Raw genomic sequence first — 20,817 nt, 5'->3', positions numbered from 1 at the left:
CAATCAAAAGATCCAAGCCAAAGTTTCCCTGGACAGAAAGTTCAAGACTTTTTATAGTCCTTTTCCCACATCACTTCCTGTCCCTTCCTCTCTTCACAGGGGCCAATCACATCTTCCAAATTGCCTAGCACTGCTCAGGGGTGAAGTGTCTATGGGATCCACCTCTCATTTTCTGAAAGTGTAAACTCTTATCAAAGGATTCACAAGTTTCTGACTGTGGAGCTCTTTAAGTAAGTGACTTGTGAATTCTCTTGCTTGTTGGCTAACAAAGTGTTAAGTAGGGGTTTCTTGATTTATTAACTCAAAATAGACAAAGAGACTAAACAATTCCCTTTCTCAGGGTTAAGAACCAGAGTATAGAGAAATATATTGCTGCCAAAAATATTCAAGAAGCTCCCCCATCCATGCCAGTTCAATTCAATTCAACAAATATTAATAAGATGCTTATTGTGTGCAAGGTAGACAAAAATGTGTTCCACAGATTCTAGGTGCTTATGTTCTGCTGGGGTGAGGGTAAGAGTTTATAATATATTCATAGAGAAGTAAACACTGGGTAATATAAAAACATAAAAAGCAATAACAACTAGGGGGAGTGTATGAGAAAAGCATTCCCATAGACAGATCTGAGCTGGACCTGAAATGAAGTTAGGGATTCTAAGAGTTGGATGTAAAGAGGGAGTGCCCCATAAGGACACAGAGATGGGAGATGTTTTGCTAATTTCAGGGGACAACAAGAAGTACAGTTTGGCTAAAATGCAATTTTCGAAGCAGAAATATAAAACAAGTCTGGGAAGGTAAGTTTGAAGCAAGATGTTCAAGGATTTAAGTGTCATACTGACCGATTTATTTTTAATCTTAGAGGCAAGTGGGAGCCATGGTGGACTAAAGCAGTAGAGTAATGATGGTCTGCCATGGTTTTAAGGAGATGGAGTTGAATGAGATGTGGAGGGTGGATTGGAGAGGAATTAGAGCTTGGGAAGCAAGGAAGTCAGTTAGGCAAACACTATAGTCTAGGCAAAAGATTGAGAGCACTTGAATTAGGGCAGTGGGAATGTAAATGGATGGAAGGTAGTAGATGTGAGATACTGTGGAGATAGAATTGACAAGCCTAGGCAACTGGTTGGATATGAGAATGGGATGAGAAGGCAAGGACAAGGATGAAAACTGAGATGCTAGAAATAAGGTAGTGCCTTCAACTGAAATAAGGGCATTTGTAGGAGAGCCAAAAATATTGGGTAGACATGTTGAGTTTGAGATATTGATGGATCGTCCAAATAGTTCATGGGATCATTGCATTAGGTCGGGAAGTACTGTGGAGATCATCGAGTCCACTTTGCCACATTTTACAAATCAATAAATAAACTGAGATTCACAGAAATGAAGTGACTACCCAAGGTCACACACTAATTTTTCAGTTATATCTCACTCTTCATGACCTCATTTGGGGTTTTCTAAGCAAAGATACTGGAGTGGTTCTCCAGTTCACCAGCTCACTTTACAGATGGGGAACTGAGCCAAACAATATTAAGTGGCTTGTCCAAGACCATCCAGCTAATAAATGCTTGAGGTCAGATTTGAACTCAAGAAGAAGAATATTTCTGATTTCAAACCCAACGCTCTATCCACTGTGCAAACTAGTCACACAGTGGCAAAACTGAGATTTGAACTGAAATTGTCTGATTCTAAATCCAGTTCTCTCTTCATTGTATGATATTGCCTTCTAAGATGCCTGACAGTCAGCTGATGATGTGGGGATAGAGTCCAGGAGACAGAGCATAAATGAATCTATAAATTTGTAAGTCTTCACTTTAGAAATGGTACTATCAGGTTATCTAATCAGATTACCAAGGGAGAAAGCAAAGACAAGACCATGGTAAATGGCTTTGGGAGAGCCACATTTTTTGGAGTGCTTCTAAAAAGGAATCATTCAACAAATGACAACAGTGAAAGTTTAATTTATTTTATAAAAATAGGCATTTTTCTTAACTTTTATTCACAAAAGGGGAAGTGGGGAATGAATGATGATCCATCAAAGGAGACAGAGAATGAGTTGTTAGACAAGTGGAAAGAGAGTTAGAGGAGGAGAATTACAAAAACAGAAGGTAAAAAATGTATACACAACAAAAGGTTGTGTGTGTGTGTGTGTGTGTGTGTGTGTTTATGGGGGTGGAGCTGAGGGCTGACAATGTCACAAACTTCAAAGAAGGCAAATAGAATGAGAACTGAGAAAAGGCAATTGGACTTAACAGTTAAGAGATTGTTGGTAACCCTGAAAGCAATTTCAGTTGAGTGGTGATATTGAAAGTCATATTGCAAGTGGCTGAGCAATGAGTGGGAGGTGAAGAAGTAACAATGAGTTTAGATGAGTGCCTGTAGTATTTTGGATGTGAAAGGGAGAATAGTTAAGGAATGATAGCTTGAGGATGTGTCAGGGTCAAGGGAGAGTTTTTAAATGATGCTTATTTTTTTTTAAAGACTAGCAAATCTTTATAGACAAGGAACTAGTAGACTGAAAGACTGAAGATAAAAGGGAGATCTGAAGTGACCAAAAGAAGCAAACTTCTGAAGGTAACAGGGATGGGATTAAGGTAAAAGAGGTTCACACAAGGAAAAGGGGCACCACTTCCTCAGAATCTGGAGAAAAGGAGGAGAGAATGGAAAACTGATGTAGAACAGTTTTCAGATATGAAGAGGGAATTAGAGATAAGGGCAGATGATTTTTATTTTCTTGAAGTAGGAGGCAAATTTTTCTGCTGAGAGATGAAAAGGGATTGTTGTAGGCAGGCTGAAGAAAGAAGGGGTAATACAGGATATCAATTCCTTCCCTGCTGAAGGGAATGGAAAAGTCAGGGAAGAATAAAAACATTTCCATCAGCAATCGATGATTAGATTGCATAAATTAATGTTAATGGACCCAGTTAGCATGGTTGTGCAACTCTCAGTAGCATTTGGTAGGAGAAAAGAAGGTGGATGGTGGGAGTATTACAGGATTGGGGTTTGTCAAGGCATCCATGATCAATGATAGGACAAAGGGACAAGGAAATTCAAAGGGAGAGGACTGTATACAGTTCAACTGATCAGATATAAGCTTGTTGGTATGGGGTATATATATGTAAAGATTGTGGGGGAAAGTAAGGTCATATGCTAGGAATACAAAGAAGGGTAGGGATGAAGAAAAGGTTTACAGGGAGCAAAAAGATGGAAAAATAGGAACAAAATACAAATGAATATATATGACCAAGTTATATATGCAAATGTGTATACATAAATACATATACATGATAAATAGAAAATAATCATTAGAGGGGAAGTACTAAAATTAAGAGAAATTGGAAAAGGCTTCCTGAAAGTGGGATTCTAGGGGCACTTGAAGGAAGATAGGAATGAGGAGAGAGAGCACCAGTGAAAATGCCTGGAGCCAAAAGATAGAGTCTTGTTTGAGGAACAGTAATGAGGGGTGGTGCAGTGGATAGAGTACCAGGCCCAGAGACAAATCATCTTTCTGAATTTAAATTCAGTCTCAGACCCTTACTAGTTGTGTGACTCTGGACCAGTTACTTCACCTTGTTGACCTTAGATTCCTTATCTATAAAATGAACTGGAGTAGGAAATGGCAAAGCACTCCAATATCTGTACCAAGAAAACCCCAAATGAGGTTACAAAGAAGTGGGCATGACTGAAAAAGGACCAACTATGGAGGCTATCAAAAATCAAAGAGTGTTTGTATATAAGGTATAAAAAGAGTGGAAAGTTTGGTGGAAGAGGCTAGGCTATGAAGAGTGTAGAACACCAAACAGAGGATATTATATTTGATCATGGAAGTGATAAGGAAGAACAGGAGTTAATTGAGTAGGGTAGGAAGCTAGAAACTGGGGAAGGATGAGAGAGGGAGGGTACCCACATAGGGCAAAGCAGCTGGTTTGGAGGAAGAGCAAACCAGAGAGTGAGGTGGAGGTAGCAGGACAGCTCTTGGTACATGGGTAATTAATGATTCTTCTCATTAAACCCAGAAATTCTTCCATAGGGTCTCACTTCTTTTCTTCCCTCAAATTTCTCCTTCCCTACTTAAAAAAGCACATTATTCATTCATTCATTTTTCTATCTATTTACGTGTTTATCTATCTATTTATTAAATCCTTACCTTCTGTCTTAGAATCAATACTGGGTATTGTTTCCAAGGCAGAAGAGTGGTAAGGGCTAGCTTGGCAAAGGGGATTAAGTGACTTGCCCAGAGTTATACAGCTAGGAAGTGTCTGAAGTTAGATTTGATCCCAGGACCTCCTGTCCTTAGACCTGGCTCTCAATCCACTGAGCCACCCAGCTGCCCCCAAAATACATATTTTAAAATTAATATTGGCATGGGAAAGAAGGACCAGGAAGAAAGGAAAAGAGTAGATGAAGGTAAACACATCATTTGGTACTGATATGTTCCCTAGGAATCAGTTCTTCACTATTTTATGCAGTTTCTGGGCTTCTTTCTCTGGTGTTGTGTTTCGTTTTTTAAACCCTTACATTCTGTCCTAGAATTAGTACCAAGACAGAAGAGTGGTAACAGCTAGGCAATGAGGGTTAAATAGTTTGCTGGGGTCACACAGTTACGACATGTCTTAGGGCAGATTTGAACCCAGAAAATCCAATCTCTAGTCCTGGCTCTCAAGCCACTGAGCCACTTAGCTATCACCTGGTCTAATTCTTTTAAGTTATTATTCCCATCTGGCAAACTCCTTGCAACCTCCTTTAGCATCAAACACGTCCTAACTTCCTCCTTCACTGTCTTAGTTTTGGTTTTCCTCTCTGATTTGTTTGTTTTTAACTCAATGTTTTATTTAAAAAATATTAGTGATAGGTTGAATTTATGCTAAAGTAATCCTATTTTGTATGTTTCATATGTACCTGTGGCTACACTTTTTGCTTTAGTTCTGACCTGTGATTTGTGATTTTACTAATGAAGGAGTCTTCCATTAGAAACTCCCTCTATTGACACAAAATCAGAAACTCAAATTTTTTTTTTCTGAGAGTTTCCCAGAGCACTAGGAAATTTTGATTTGTCCATAGTCTGTGTGAGTTGCCCACACTCAGTCTGTGTAAGTCCTGCCTTCTTTGTGTCTCCAATTTGGACTTCTGGATATTCCGTCATATTTTCTCTTTAGGATGCTGGGAATTTTGATATAAATATATAGATATATAACACATGTTATATGTCTATATATGTATATGTAATACACACAAGGCATGGCAATATAATATGCATCTATGTCTATCTTATGTACACACATAAAATATTTGCACTTATATGCATTTTTATCCACTTTATAGGATTTAGAGCAATTTTACTTTTTTCCTGGTGTTAATAGATGTTTAATGTTGCTTCTTTCTTTTTTAGAAATGTGGACCATTTCTGTGACTTATTTGGTAATGCATCCTTGGACAGGAATACAACCCCTATTTCTAACATTGTTCTCCTGAGGGAATAAACCTTCTTTTACAAACCCCTTTGAGGCATGGTATTTAAGAATATAGTCTTGTCCTTTATGGAACTTGGGTATTTATTGAATGAATAAACCTGAGGGGCAGCTTGGGCTTGTAGATAGAGGATTAGCATTGGAGACAGAAAGACAACCACAGAATTTAAGAACAGGGAGGTATCTCAGTGGACACACAAAAAATGTATACAATAGTAATACCCACAAAATATACCCAACAAGTAATTATCCAGTTCTGTTGAGAAGAATTGCTTACATTTTGAGATAGCCCATTTCACTTCTGTACAGCTCAAATTGTTAAGAGGTCTTTGTTTTTGTTTCCGATGCCAAATCTAAATCTGCTTTCATCTTTCATCCATTGTTCCTCATTTTTCCAAATGGAATCCCTCTTGCCTATGTGATTATTGTTGTTGCTGTTCAGTCCTTACAGTCAGATCTGACTCTTTGTGACCCAATTTTGGGTTTGGAGGGGTTTGCCATTTCTTTCTTTTGTCCAGTTTGCAGATAAGGAAACTGAGGCAACCAAGGTTAAGTGACTTACCCAATGTCACACAGTCAATAAGTGTCAAAGTCTAGATTTGAACTCAAAGATTAGTCTTCCAAGCCCAGTACTCCATCCACTGCATGACTTTTATTTGCACCTAGTTGTTTTCTCTATGACAGTCCCTCAAATATTTTAATACAAATCCCACTTTTCCCTCAGTCATCTTTTCTTCATATTTTCAGTTCCCTCACAAGAATCTTATATGTAGTAGACCCAAGACCTTTCTCCAACCTGGTTAACCCTCTCTGAACACTCTTAGTTTATTAATATTCTTCCTTAACCATGGTGTCCAGGACAGAATATAATGCTGTAGTCTAGATCAGTGGTGTCAAACTCAAATAGAAATAGAATTCCTGCAGGCCACATGTTGGTTTAATTTTGGGGGATGCCACAGTATACCGCTCACTCATATTGCATTTGCAGTCCACTAAAATTCCAGACCCTTTCCAGATCTATTGTGTATCCACATCTCCTTTATATTATGTTTGTGAAATTAATTTTTTTGTTCCCAAGTGAAAGATTTAACCTTTATTCTTATTGAGTTTCACTTTATTAGATTCAGCCTGATTCTGAAATCATTTGTGCTCTTGACTTTATCATTCACTATGTTCACTATCTGGACTAACCTTGTGTCATCTGTAAATTTGATAAGATATCATTTGTTCTTCTACCCAAGAAATTGGTGAAAATGTTAAATACCATATCTCTTGGGTATGCCACTAGATACATGTTGCCATGTTAACATTGAACTCTGAATCCAGACATCCAACTGTTAAGAATCTATCTGATTGTATTAAACTTTAATTTATCGCTCTCTTTTCCATAAGAATAGAATAACTTTATTAAAAATTGTTGAAATCTTCTTCACAGAATTCCTTTCATTTCTTAGCTTAATAATCTTTTTTTAAAAATGCAGTAAGATTGGATTGACACAATCTGCCCTTGATGAAGCCTTGCTGACTCTTTTACTTCTCTTTCTAGAGGTTCATCACCTTTCTGTATTAAACATATCTATTTTAGAATTTTCCCAGAAATCAAGTTCATGCTAATTGTTTTTACTTTTGAGATTATTTCTCCATCCCTGATCCTCCTCTCAATCAGGGTATTTTTGCTTTTCTAATCTTGTGATCCCTATCCTGTTTTCTATAGTCTTTCAAATATCACTATTAGTAATTCACCAGCCACATTTTCCAGAACCTGAGAATGTAATTCACCTTTTCTAAGTGACTTGAATTTATTATCTACAACTAAGCACTCTCTTCTTATTTTCCTTATTTAGCTTGGATTTCAACTGTCTATTAGTCATTACTGTCCTCTTATTTACAGTATCAGGGCCATTCTCCTTTACAGAGAAAACAGAACCAAAATAAGGATTAATCAGCTCTAAATTCTCTCTTTTGTTCTCTTCACCCCAGGAAAATATTCTGTGTCTCCACTGATCTTCCTCCCCCCCTACCCCCCAGTATAGTTAAAGCAATTCATTTTTGCTATCTTTAGCTTCCATTTTCAGTCTTAGCTCTGAGCTCTAATGGTCCCTCAATTGTAATTTCTTTTTTTTTTAATATAATAAGTGCTTTTCTCCTTCTAGTTTTTTTCTTTTAAAAGCCTCTAAAGGTGTTCCAATTTATTTTATTACTTGTGTTTTCCTTGATAGTTATTTACTTTTCTTGTCTTTCTGTTGCTTGGAGTTTTTGCAACTTGAATTATCTACTAAATTCTGTATTTTTATGCAGAGATGCCTCAAACTCCCATTTCCTTTTTTTACATTTCCATTATTTTTTCATAATTTTTTTTATTAGGAGCAAGTTTAGATGGTATGTCATTTTGGGTTGCATATGGAGCCCTTTTGCTTTTCAGAATGCAGTATTCCCTTACCTTCGGTGGTTCCTGGTAAGTCTAGAATAGTCTTGTGTTATTCAACTTGACTTGTCTGTCCTTTATATATGAAAATCTTTCTTCTGAGTTTCTTGTATAATTGATTGTCATTGGAATTGTTAAATTTAATCATTATATGTTTTGAAGTTTGAAGCATAGTTTTTGTTTGTTTTTGTTTTTATCTAAAGTTGGTGTATCAATTCTTTTGATTGGTTCTTTGTTTTCTATGACCATAAATTCTAATGCTAACTCAGGAGCACTTTTCTTATATCTTACTTTATGATCAGATTTTTTGATGTTCTGTTCTTCTGAGAGGCCTATAATCCATGAATTGTCTCTAAACATACTATCTTCTAGATCAATGTGTTTTGCTCCCATTTAGATCATGTGTTCTCTAAACTTTTTTTTGTTTTTTTTTGCTTCTTTTCTTCCAGATTGCCCTTTGCTTCAGCATATTTTAAATTCTTAATCTGTTGTTCTTTCTTTTGCTTCTTTCTGGAGAGTTGTCACAGCGATTTTAGTTGTTTGTTTGTTTTTTTTTTTGCTAATGTTTTATAATGTTTAGGTCATAAATTCTGCCATTTATCCCCTTTCTTAGTTCTCTCATGATTATAATTTCTTTCTTGAACCATTCTGGAACCTCCTGCAATGCTTCCATGATTTCTTGGGAATTTACAGAAACCATTTTTCATCCTATGTTGGTTTAGTTTTTTTTTGGCATTATTTATTTAGAGAGTTATGTAATCTCTTTGATGTTTTGATACCTATCCTCCCTTCTAGTTTTCTGTCTTTTCTATTTTTTAATGTGCTTGTGCTTCAGGTTCTTAACTGAATTTTCATGTCCTGTAATCTTTAATGGCTTTAATTTTTCTTTTTATCCCCCAAAGTCTCTGGTTCCTCAGTTTCCAATTTCATTAGTTGATTTATGTTCAATTTTGAAGCATGAAAGCTGGTGAGTGAGAGGTGCTATATGAGTCTACCAAGTATTAGAATTCTCTATTGTTATTTTATAAGGTTATTTTTATATGTGGACTTCTTATTTTCTTGCCACAAGGAGAATTAATGAGAACTGGAGAATATCTAGTCCTTCATTTGACTAATCATATGACTTAATCATTCATTTTTAGTTTTTGCATTTCTGATACTATCTTTATGGACCAATCCACTCTTATAGTCATTCATCTTTTGTTATCTGGCCTTCTATTTTTTTGTATGTTAAACACAAAACAACCCCCCCCCCAAAAAAAAAAAAACCAAACAAACCAAAAAACTAAATTGGTGATGAGTTCTCTATCTAGTCACATTGTTCTCCAGACAAATTCCACTTTTTCTTTTCACTGGATTTATCTTTGTGTCTTTAGAATTTCTTTTTTGAGTGATTTCCATTCCTTTTATTCAAGTTCTTTCTCATTTGTGTAATCTTGGGCAAATCACTTTATTTCTCTAAGTCCCAGTCATATTAGCGAGCACTCTATATTGGTGGATAAAATTTCCATGTTCAGAGTTCTTTACATTAATGATTTTACATGTCTGAAATCCCACCCATAATCTCTAGACACACTGATGATCTTGCCTATTTGTATTCTATTCCCTAAGAGTGAAACTTTCTATGCCTCTTAAGGATATCTAATCTAGTTTGATAAAGTAATGGTAGATTGCAGTTAGGCCCCCTTCTAGGTAACTGATGTGCATTCTAAAGATGATATATTCTCAGTCCTACCACCACCTTTAGTGGTATAGTCCAGGATTTGGCAAACTATAGCCTAAGGGCCAAATTTAGGCACTGAATGTTTTTTTAACCTATGAACTAAGAATGGTGTTAATTTTTGCTTGTTTTTTATTAATAGAATTCATATTACAAGTATTTTAGCCTCTTCCCCCTCCTTGCATATATATTTAGATTAATTATTCTATAAGTAGAATAATTAATAATAATAAATAATTATATTAACTTTGCATTTCCATTTTTTTAGCTCATTCTCAGGAGGTGCTTTTCACAAATTTTTTTTTATTTGAAATCCTTATATTGCATCTTAGAATCAATACTACGTTTTGGTTCTAAGGCAAAAGAGTGGTAAGGGCTAGGCAAATGGGGGTTAAGTAAGTGACTTGCCCAGGGTCACACAGCTAGGAATTATCTGAGGCTAAATTTGAACCCAGGACCTCCCATCTCTGGGGCTGGCTTTCATTCCACTGAGCCACACAGCTTCCCCCACAAATTATTCTTCAAGTATTAAATCTGTAGCTGTATATAATGTTCCCTGGGTTCTACTCAGTTCACTGTTCATTATTCCATGTAGTTTTTCCAAATTTTTAAAAAAATTAGCCCCCTTATGGCATAATGTATATTCCATTATGATCATACATCACAGTTTTTTTTAGTCATTCCCCAACTGATGGGCAGCCCCTCAATTTCCAGTTCTTTGACACTTTGACAAAGAGAGTTGCTATAAATATTTTGGAAAATATAGATTCTTTTTCTTTTTTCTCTCATCTCCTTGGGAGTCAAACTCAGCAATAGTGTTTCTGGGTCTAAGGATATACACCGTTTTATAACTCTGGCTGTAATTCCAAATTGCTTTTCAAAATGGTTAGATTAGTTCACAGTTCCACAACTGCTTTTGTTGTTTTAGCCAATCTGATGGATATGAGGTGATCTCTCAGAAATGTTTTAGTGTACATTTAATCAATAGTGCTTTGGATCATTTTTTCATATGTGGTTTTTATTTCTTCATCTGAAAATTGTTCATATCTTTTGCTCATTTATCATTTGGAGGCTGGATCTTATTCTTATAAATTTGAGAGTTCTCTACATATTTTAGATATGAGATCTTTACCGAAGAAGCTGTCTATAATTCCTGCCCCCCCTTACCCCACTATTTTCCTCTTTCTTTCTAATCTTGGCAAGATTTGCTTTATTTGTCCAAAACCTTTAAAATTTAATGTACTCAAAATCATCCATTTTACATCTTACAAACTCTCTATCTCTTGTTTACTCATAACTTCCTCTCCTCTCCAGAAATCGGTTACATATGTTCTATGCACTTCTGATTTACTTATGATATCTTTTTATGTCTAGTTTATGTATCCATTTTGATCTTATCTTAGTGAATGGTATAAGATATTGGTTTATATCTAGTTTCTGCCAAATTGCTTTCCAGTTGTTCTTAGCAGTTTTTACCAAATTATGACTTCTTATCTCCAAAACCTGGATTTGTGCTTTTATCAAATACAAAGTTACTAAAATCTTTTACTGCTGTTTACTGTATGTCTGTCCTGTTCCGTTGATCTATATTTGTATTTCTTAGCCAGTATCAGATAGTTTTGATAATTACTGGTTTATCATACAATTTAAAATCTGGTACTGCTAAACTTTTACATTTTTCTCCACTAATTCCTTTGATATTCTTGCTCTTTTGTCTTTCCAAATGAATTTTGTTATTATTTTTTTATAGCTCAATAAAAAATAAAATAAATAAAATTTGGCAATTTTATTGGGATGGCATTAAATGTGTGGATAAGTTTAGGTAGGATTGTCATTTTAATTATATTGATTTTATCCATTCATGAACAAATAAGATTTCTCCAATTATTTAGATATGACTTTATTTGCATAAGAAGTGTTTCATAATTAAGTTTGTGTAGTTCCAGAGTTTGTTTTGGTAGGCATACTCTCAGGTATTTAGTTTTATCTGTAGTTATTTTTAATGGAGTATCTCCTTCTATCTCTTCTTGCAGGATTTTTGTCAGTAATATATAAACATGCTAATGATTTATGTGGATTTATTTTATATCCTGCTACTTTGCTAAAATTATTTATCTTTTCAACTAACTTTTAGTTGAATCTCTAGAATTTTTGACATATGCCTTCATATTATCTGCAAATAGTTTTATTGCCTTTGTCCTTTCTGATTCTTTCAATTCCTTTTTCTTCTCTTACTGCTATTGCTAGCACTTCTAATAAATACTATGTTAAATAATATTGATGATAACGGATTTCCTTGTTTCACACCTGACCTTATTAGGAACGTTTCTAGCTTATCTCCATTACAAATAATATTTGCTGATGATTTTAGGTGATGCTTTCTATCATTTTAAGAAAAAATTCACTCATATCTAGGAGTTTCAGGCATTTCTGGGGCTGAGGCTGCTGCCTACATAGTGACTCCCAGAGCTTGCTGCCTATTGATTCCATTGGGATCTGCCCCTGGGATTCCAGAGGTTCTTGGGAAGTTCCCAGGTCCCAGATAAAGCAGCAGGGCTTGGCACTTGTTGATTCTGTGTTGCTTGCTCCAAGGTGTTTGTGCTGCCTGGTGAGACTGAAGCCAGAGAAGTCAGAGACCTTACTCCCTAGTTGTCCATGACTGCTCAGCTTTGCTCCTGACTCTTATCTGTTTTCATTGTTTTTAGCATTGATTCTGTAGAATTATTTTCCATTGTTTGTGGGGGCGTTCAGAGAATGAGGAAGTATCATGCCCTACTCTGCCATCTTCCCACAATATCCCATTTTAATATTTAAAATATAATAAAACCTTACTTAAAATATACAAAAACCCTATTCTTAGCTTGTTGGGCTGTATTTGACCCAGGCTCATTAGTTTTCTGACCCCTCATCTAGCTCAGAAATGTGTTGAATAATAAGAATTTAGCCCAGGAAAGAGGAGCATTTTGATTGAAGAGCGAAATATCAGTAGGTGAGATCATAGAATTGTATCCCTCAAATTATATAATGGCAGAAGTGGCCTTTGATATGTTTGTCCAGAGCCTACGTTGTATAGTTGTAAGAGTGATGAAACACTTGGATATAAAAATTCAACAGTGACTCAGATGTTTTAGGATAGGTAAAGTCAAGCATCTGGGTTATTAAGATAAAGCCTGTTTCTTTTCATGTATTTAGAACAGAGAGAGAGAATATGGCATAAGGAGAAATCAAGGATGCTTGGGTTCAAATCCTACCTCAGATCAAGTCTTTATCAAGTGGATGCTATGTGCCAGGCACTGGACATACAAGACAAAAATGAAACAATACCTGTTCTCAAGGAGAATATGCTCTTTGGGATACTTTCTTCTTCTGTGACCTTGGGAAAGCCACTTTGTCTGTATGTGCTTCAAACAACATCCTACGACATCTACTAAGTTATAAATGGCTTAGAATCTATTGGAGAAGGGAACTCCCACATAGTGAGATCCTCTTGTTGAAAAAATCATAGATTCTTTGCATATTTCATCCAGAGCTTTGGTACAGTATAGACATAGGCTTCATTTACATTGATGTTTCAGACATCCTAAAACCTGAGTGAATTCAGGCGTAGACTTATGGAGTTAGCAAAAGCTTTAGTGATCTAGTCCAATTACACCATTTTATAAAAGGGGAAACTGAGGTCTAGGGAATTTCAGTGATTTACCTAAAGATGCACAGCTATCTAATAGCAGCATTAGACCCAGGTCTCTTGACTTAATTAGTATTTGATTTCCCTCTCTTTTCCCTCCCTAGTGACTAATTTGGAATTAAGAAAGAGATTTAAAACTTTATTTTTTAAAACTTTGGGGACTGCAAGTTCCCTCTTCAGCAACTGCTCATGGCCATGAGTTGGGAGGTCTCCTTGCTTGATATCCAGTCATTAGAGAGCATGATGCTGTAGTTACTTCTAAATGAGGAGTCATTATTGATGCTAATTAAACTTGAAGATAATGAGAGAAGATTATTTTCCAGGGCTTGAGAAGAGGCCAAAATTGTTATTACAGGTTAATTATTCTTCTTAAAAGACACCATTTCCACCATGATTCGTTTTTATCAGCATTTTCTTTTTTGGAACTGAAAGGAATGTCTTCGAAGGTAGACTGGAGAGATAATTACTAAACTCATCTAATCTTAATGACCAATCATTTTTCTCCTGTTAAAGGTTAATCAGATTTGTAAGCATTGGGTCCTCTGCCGTAACTGCATTGGGCCAGTTTCAGAAGAGCTTTCCTTTCTACAGATTCCCTTGAGAGACTTTGCCAAACTCCTCCTTTTCAAATGAGGGCTTTGGTGTAGCCATTACATTGAGTTTTTGGGGAAAACTGATCAATTTCAATTCATACCATCACTTTTTCATATTAGTCCTGGGGAAATTGGTAAGAGCATCTCCATCACTTAAAAATGTTTTTAGGGTTACAGATTGGGAAGCATATGATTTTAAAATACGTCTTTTGATTTTCTTAATTCATTTCTTTTTCACTTTCTTTTTCTTTTTTCTCTTTTCATCCCTTTCTCTCCTTTCAACCCTACTCCTCTATACACATAATCAGTGGGAAGAGTAAGAACATAAAGGAGTGTAGCAATAGAGAAACATTCACTCAAGGAACAGAGGACAGGAGAAACTCACCCTCTGGTCCTGGTGGGTCTGATGTCCTTCTTTTCCTTCTCAAGGTGTTTCATGCTGATACCCCTGGGGTAAGTGTCTCTGCTGTCCAGGTTTCTCTCCTTGGCTCCCTTGGCCTATTGTTCTGTCAGTTCAACTCCTAAAGACCAAATCTAGTTCTTTTTTTTTTTTTTACTAAGAGATCATATTCTTCAAAGCTGTCTCTTGCTTTGACTTTCTGGTCTGCTTCCTGATGACAGATGAGGCAAGGAGTACCACATCTAATAGATGTAGGATTGGGGAGGAGAGAGAAATCCCCTCTCTTTTTTTCTCTTCTAGATGAAAGGAAAAAGGGAAATAGTAATTTTTTCTCAAGGGTCTGGTTCTTCCCTAGTTGGCCAACTACCAGAGCTCATATTCATCACAATTATCTCCTGCCTTGACTGACCCACTCCTTAGAGGGTATCTCACTTTTTAAAGCACTACCAAGGTCACAGAAGATCTTTGGCCAGTCAATGGCTAGCTGTCCTCTAATGCTATCTGGTTTGATTGGAGGATCTCTTTGTTAAGGCATGATCATTTTAATAGGTCTTCATATTTTTGTGATTTTTAAAGGTTTTTTGTTTGTTTTAAAACCTCAATGTGTATATTGTCTCTCTTGTTCCTTATCTTCAGTGATTTCATTAATTGGGCTGGGAGGAAATCAATTAGTCAAATTCTGATCAATCTTCCTATTCTCCCAAAGCCTGCACCTGTACATAATTCTAGAACTCACACTAAAAAATCTTAAACCACATCACCAATATTTAAACAGAAACCTTAAAAAGGGTTTTAGAAGTGAGATAAAATGTTTGAACCACAATGACAAACAAAAGAAATTACTATATTATCTTGTGGGTAGAAAATGTAGGGCTCATTATTCTAATAGAGGGTAAAAAGATAATTAAATTAAATAGGTATAGATGAATTATATATGACAAGTTTAATGGGTTATTAGTAAGAATTAGGATGTTTTGGGGACATCCTTAATGTCATGGCTTTTCCCTGCTGCTGAGCAACTCTCCCTAGTGATGGGGAATTTTGAAGCATCTGTTAATTATAGATTTAGAGTCAGAAATTACCTTAGAGGTCTTCTAGTTTGTTCCATCCCCCACCACACTCCATCACATTTTATAGAGTCCAAAAAGGAGAACTGAAATGCTTGAGGTCATGAGTAGAAAGTGGGGGATAATTCTAGGATTTGAACTGTGGTCCTCTGACACCTAATCCAGTGCTGTTACCTAAGTTAGTAGGGTACATACCAACACTTAGATTTGACAGAGGTTTTATTTTTTATTTTTTACTTATTGGTCAGAGGTTTAAAAATAATGATTTACATTTTCAAAATGCTTCACACACATACAGTGTGATATTTAATTCTAAAAATATGGGAATAGATATTATTCTCATTTTATAAAGAAATAGACCAAAAGAGATGATACTTGCCTAAGGTCCATAGCTTGTTTATTGTAGAACTATGACTAAAATCCATGTATTCTTGCCCCCAGTACAATGGTCTTTTTTGTGGGGTGGAATTTTATTTAATTAGCCAATTTAGAATATTTTTCCAGGGTTACAAGATGCATGTTCTTTCCTTCTCCTTCTCAACCCCCTCCCGTAGCTGATGCATAATTTCACTGGGTTTTACATGTGTCATTGATCAAGACCTAAGCTAAGGAAGCAAGATACTACTAACACTCTGAGAGATGGTGGTATTAAGATGAGCAGCCTTTTGTGTCCAAGAGAAGCTCGGCGTCATTGAAGGAATTTTGCAATTTACTAAGTCAATGTAGTTGGCTCTTCTCCTCCTATTCAATTTTGGGCCCAGCTCATTTTCCATTTGTATTATCCATCCTACTACTGCTGGGTGATGCAGTGGATAGACTCCAGGCCTGGAGACAGGAAGACTTAAGTTCAAATCTGGCTTCAGACTCTTATTAGCTGTATGATGCTGGGCAAATCATTTAACCCTGTTTGCCTCAGATTCTTCATCTCTAAAATGAGCTGCAGAAGGACATGGCCAACCACTCTAGTATTTTTGCCAAGAAAACCCCGGATGGGTCATGAAGAGGTGGACCCAACTGAAATGACCGGACAATATTATCTGTCCCAGATACTCATTTTAGATGCATATATTCTATAGGTTATCTGTTCAAATACATTTCAGAATCTTAGTAAAAGAGATTCTTCATCTACTTGATGTTTCCTGTATGGATGGTCAGAAAAATTCTCAAATGCTAGGAATTCTGGTGTTCTGAGGGATTTGGAATACAAATAGAAAAATGAAGAGTTTACATTCTAAAGACTATAAATTATTGATGAATTGCCAGTATACATCTTTGGAAACACTGTCTGCATTGGAAATTCTGTATACAAATGAAATCATAGATCAGAGACATCCCTTGCCCCCAAAAGGTGTGTGGGGTTAGCACTGGGGATACAAAGTTGAAAAAACATTTTATTCCTATACTCATTGAAAGACAGGATATTGTGTTATCTTGGACAAGTCCCTTTACCTTCCAGTTTTCAGTTTTTTTTTTCTCTAAGACTATAATTTGCAGAGAATGTGCCAACTTGCATTAACTGGCACCTGGGAATTTTTTTATGCCAGTGAAATCACAATTCCTGTTTATCTTTATCCCTGCCTTCAAGGAGTTTATAATCAAGTTAAAGGTTTAAGATAAATACACATATGTATCAAATGTTGTATATAGGGAGTAGATAGATGACTCGGTGGATAGATAGCCAAGCCAGGAGATGGGAGGTCTCAAACACTTCCTAGCTGTGTGACCCTGGGCAAGTCACTTAACCCCAATGGCCTAGCCTTTACTACTCTTCCAACTTGAAACCAAAATGCAGTATTGATTCTAAGATGGAAGGTAAGAGTTTCAAAAAAATGAGGTAGAACGTGATAAGGTCAAAGGAGGAATCTATCACAAAGTACTGTAAGAATTGGAGGAAGGCCAATCCTTTTTAGTTGGAAGTAATTGGGGAAAACTTAATGAAGAAAATACTCCCCTCACTGGACCTAAAATACGAAGAGAATCCCAGCTGGTAGAGATGGGGATAGTGTGTTCCAGACCTCCCTGAGTATTCAGCTTGTCCACCAAGTCTTACTCAGAACTCCATATTCCTGGTTCTCACCTTAGTGTTTGTTCTTTGCTACCTTGCCAGATTATTAAGCTTTGCCACTTTTAAACCACCACTCATTCCCCTTTACAGGAGATGAATCTCCATCCCACAGTCCCCTGACTCACTCTTGGGGAAGCTCAAAGGGGAAAGGTTTCTAACTGAATCCTGTTTCCTCCAGTGTGGTCAGCTTTCTCACCAGTTCCTGGGCTCAAGTGCTGATGCTACCATTCTGAATGATAACCTTTTGGGGGTAATTAAGATTTTAAAAAATCCTTAGCTTCCATCTTGGAATAAATACTCTCTATTGGCTCCAAGGCAGAAGAGTGGTAAGGGCTAGGCAATGGGGGTTAAGTGACTTGCCCAGGGTCACATAGCTAGAAAGTGTCTGAAGACAGATTTGAATCCAGGACCTCCCATCTCTAGGTCTGGCTCTCAATTCACTGAGCCACCCAGCTGCCCTGAGTAATTAAGATTTTAAATCATCTCAAAGAATCAGCATCAGCCACCAGCCCTTATGCCTCCCGCTATAACTTCCCAAACCAAAATCCTTTCTTATCTTCAGGCATAAAAACCACATTAAGTTTTAAGACCCGATTCAAAAACTCTTCCTGGATAATGATGAGGATTTGATATTAAGTTTTCAGGACAGAGTTTGGGCATAAGGTTTAACATATTGAGGTTTATTGTCAATCCATTATATTAGGGCTTTTATAGTTCTTTTCTGTTTGTTAAACGCTGCACATTCCTATAGAAATAATTGAACCCCACCCTTCTAAAGAAAGTAGATTTTAATAGGTGTGAAGCACGTTTAACCTTCATGCCTCGGAATCTTAGGATCTTAAGAGCTGGAAGGGCCTTTAATCATCGCCTCCCCTTTCCTTATTTTACCGAAGAAAAAACTGGGTGTCCACTTCTCAGGGATGTTAAAGAAGGCTCACAGATTTAGAGCTGGAGGCATCTTGTCTAATTGATGGTCGCTCATCTTCCTGCATTAATTATAGCCATCATAATAGCTGACATTTGAAGTGTGCTTCACAGTTGACAAAGTGTCCTATAGATAATTTCATTTGAACTGCAGCAGGATCCCATGAGAGAGTTACAGGTATTATTCCTACTTTACAGATGAGGAAACTGAGGGTGAGAGAGGAAAAGTAGCTTGTCCAAAGTCAAAGAACTCCCCCATCTAAGGGTGTCCTGGAGCTAGCTGTTGTGCCAAATGTTAAATATTCAGAGTCAGCATTTACACCTCGGAAATTGGCCATCGTCACAAATCAGGCCATGGTTTATTGTATTATTGATTGTCTGGACTTCAGAAAGTGATGGAGAAAATGTTCATAATGCAGATAAAGTGTGTCTTCCACGTTCAGAGAGCCTGTTGTTAATCATTTACCAGCACATTTCTTCCTGGGGCAGAAAGAGAATCTGGATCTCTTTTTCTAGAACAAAGAAGAATTTGATCAATAATATCTTATTAAAATAATTTGTAATTTTTTACAATTTTGATTCCTAAATTTTCTTTTTCCCTCCCTCCTTCCCATTTCCCCCTCCGTGAGACAGTAAGCAATCTGATGCACATTTTACATGTGCAATCCTGTAAACATTTTTCATATTAATACTTGAAAATTTAAATGAGACCTGCTGCCAGAAAAGATATTGTACAGAAGAGTCCTCAGTGAAGAAGAATGTTCTCTGAGCCTCAGTTTCCTCATTTATAAAATAAAAGGACTGAATGAGATGACCTCTAAGGCCCCTTTCAGTCCTGCATCCCCGAGTCCTGTGATTTAGAGCTGGAAAGGGACCTTAGAGATCACCTGGTAGGGGAGTTTTAAAAATTATGACCTGAAAAGAATTCCTAAAGCTATCAGGCAGCAGGTGAGACAACGCACCAGGAACTTAGCTGAATGGATAGGAGAGATAAATCAAAAGTAGATGGCATTATAGCCCTTGTAAGGCTCTACCCTGCCCTAATGGGGAGTGTGATTGAGGGCCAGAGAAACCAGTACTTACCATGCTACAGGAATGATTGAGTTGACCACGCCAACCTCGGCAGTACTCAAAATTCAACCATCTTTTTAAAGTGGTATTCTGGGTCCTTAGATCATTTCGAAGAGTTGCAAGTCATTTTTCTCCTCCTCCAAAGTCTATTTAAAAGAAAAAGATGGTATACTCCATTGGGAAATAGCACTGATAGAGGTATAGGAAAAAAGACACTGGGCTTGCTGGCTCTTTTACAGCTGGTTTAATAGGGACCTTTGGAAGGGAAGGTGATGTAGACTCCCATTTATGGAGTCTAGCTCAAGAGATTTGGTTTTAAATTGAGGTGCAGGCTCAGGCATGATTAGAATATACAGAAATATGTATAAATACTATAAAATAAAATAAAAATAAATATAATACAAACAAAAATTTCATCAACAGAAAATGTCAGGACTGAAAGGGACTTTAGAAATCATCTGTTCTAACCTCTTTTACAGATGAAGAAACTGAGGTCCAGGACTACAGATGTTAAATGACCAAACTAGTATCTGGTCATGACTCTATTTTGTACCCTTTTGCTCTGACCTACTGACTGTTCCTTATCCATTCACATAGAATATTCCTCCTCTAAGGCCATTGCCCAGGCAGTCACTCCTGTTTAGAATTTGTCTGTTTTATTTTCCATCTTCTAGGATCCCTGGCTTCCTCAAAGCACACGCACAGCTCAGCTTCTGCCTCTTCTACGAATTGCTCCATGATCCATCCCTCTCCATCAATTGTTAGCATACATTTCTTCCCCTTCAAAAACAAATTATTCTGTATTTATTTCGTATCTAACCTATATTTGCTTATCTCTGGAACTGCTGTTTTCCCCTAAATCATTACTAGGGAATATTTGATTTTTTATGGCATCTCATGTAGCTAATGCAGTACCTGACAAAGAGGAGGTACCCCAAATATGCTTCAATAAGGTACCAGAGCCTCTGTGGGTATCTAATCTGTCTAGTTTAAGAAGGGAAGGGAAAAGAATAGTGCCTGCTATGTGTTAGATGCTTCATAATTAATATCTCATATGATCTTTGTACAATCCTGGGAGGTAGTTGCTATTATTCCTATTTCAAACACAAGGAAACCGAGGAAGACTGTGGTTAAGTGATTTGCCTAGAGTTCATCCAGTAAGTGTTTTCAGGCTGGATTTGAACCCAGGTCTTTTTTTTTTTTAAACCTTTACCTTCCATCTTAGAATCAATACTGTGTTAAGGACTAGGTATTGGGTCAAGTGACTTGCCCAGTGTCACATAGCTAGAAAGTGTCTGAGCTCAGATTTGAGCCCAGAATTTCCCATCTCTCTCAATCCACTGAGTCACCTAGCTGCCCCCTCAGGTCTCCTTTACTCCAGGCTCAGTGTTGTATCCAGTGAGCC

At 36.8% G+C, this 20,817-nt stretch overlaps 1 protein-coding gene across 1 annotated transcript in view; it reads left to right on the top strand.

Moving 5' to 3' along the window:
* Positions 1-20,817, top strand: part of ALK (ALK receptor tyrosine kinase) — a 1,130,668-nt gene that overhangs the window by 22,379 nt on the left and 1,087,472 nt on the right. The gene's annotated exons all lie outside the window — the stretch shown is intronic.

This window comes from Monodelphis domestica, chromosome 1, assembly GCF_027887165.1.
Source record: "Monodelphis domestica isolate mMonDom1 chromosome 1, mMonDom1.pri, whole genome shotgun sequence".
Classification (NCBI taxonomy): domain Eukaryota; kingdom Metazoa; phylum Chordata; class Mammalia; order Didelphimorphia; family Didelphidae; genus Monodelphis; species Monodelphis domestica.
The sequence above is the reverse complement of the archived record's forward strand: the minus strand, read 5'-3'. Positions and strand labels throughout refer to the sequence as shown.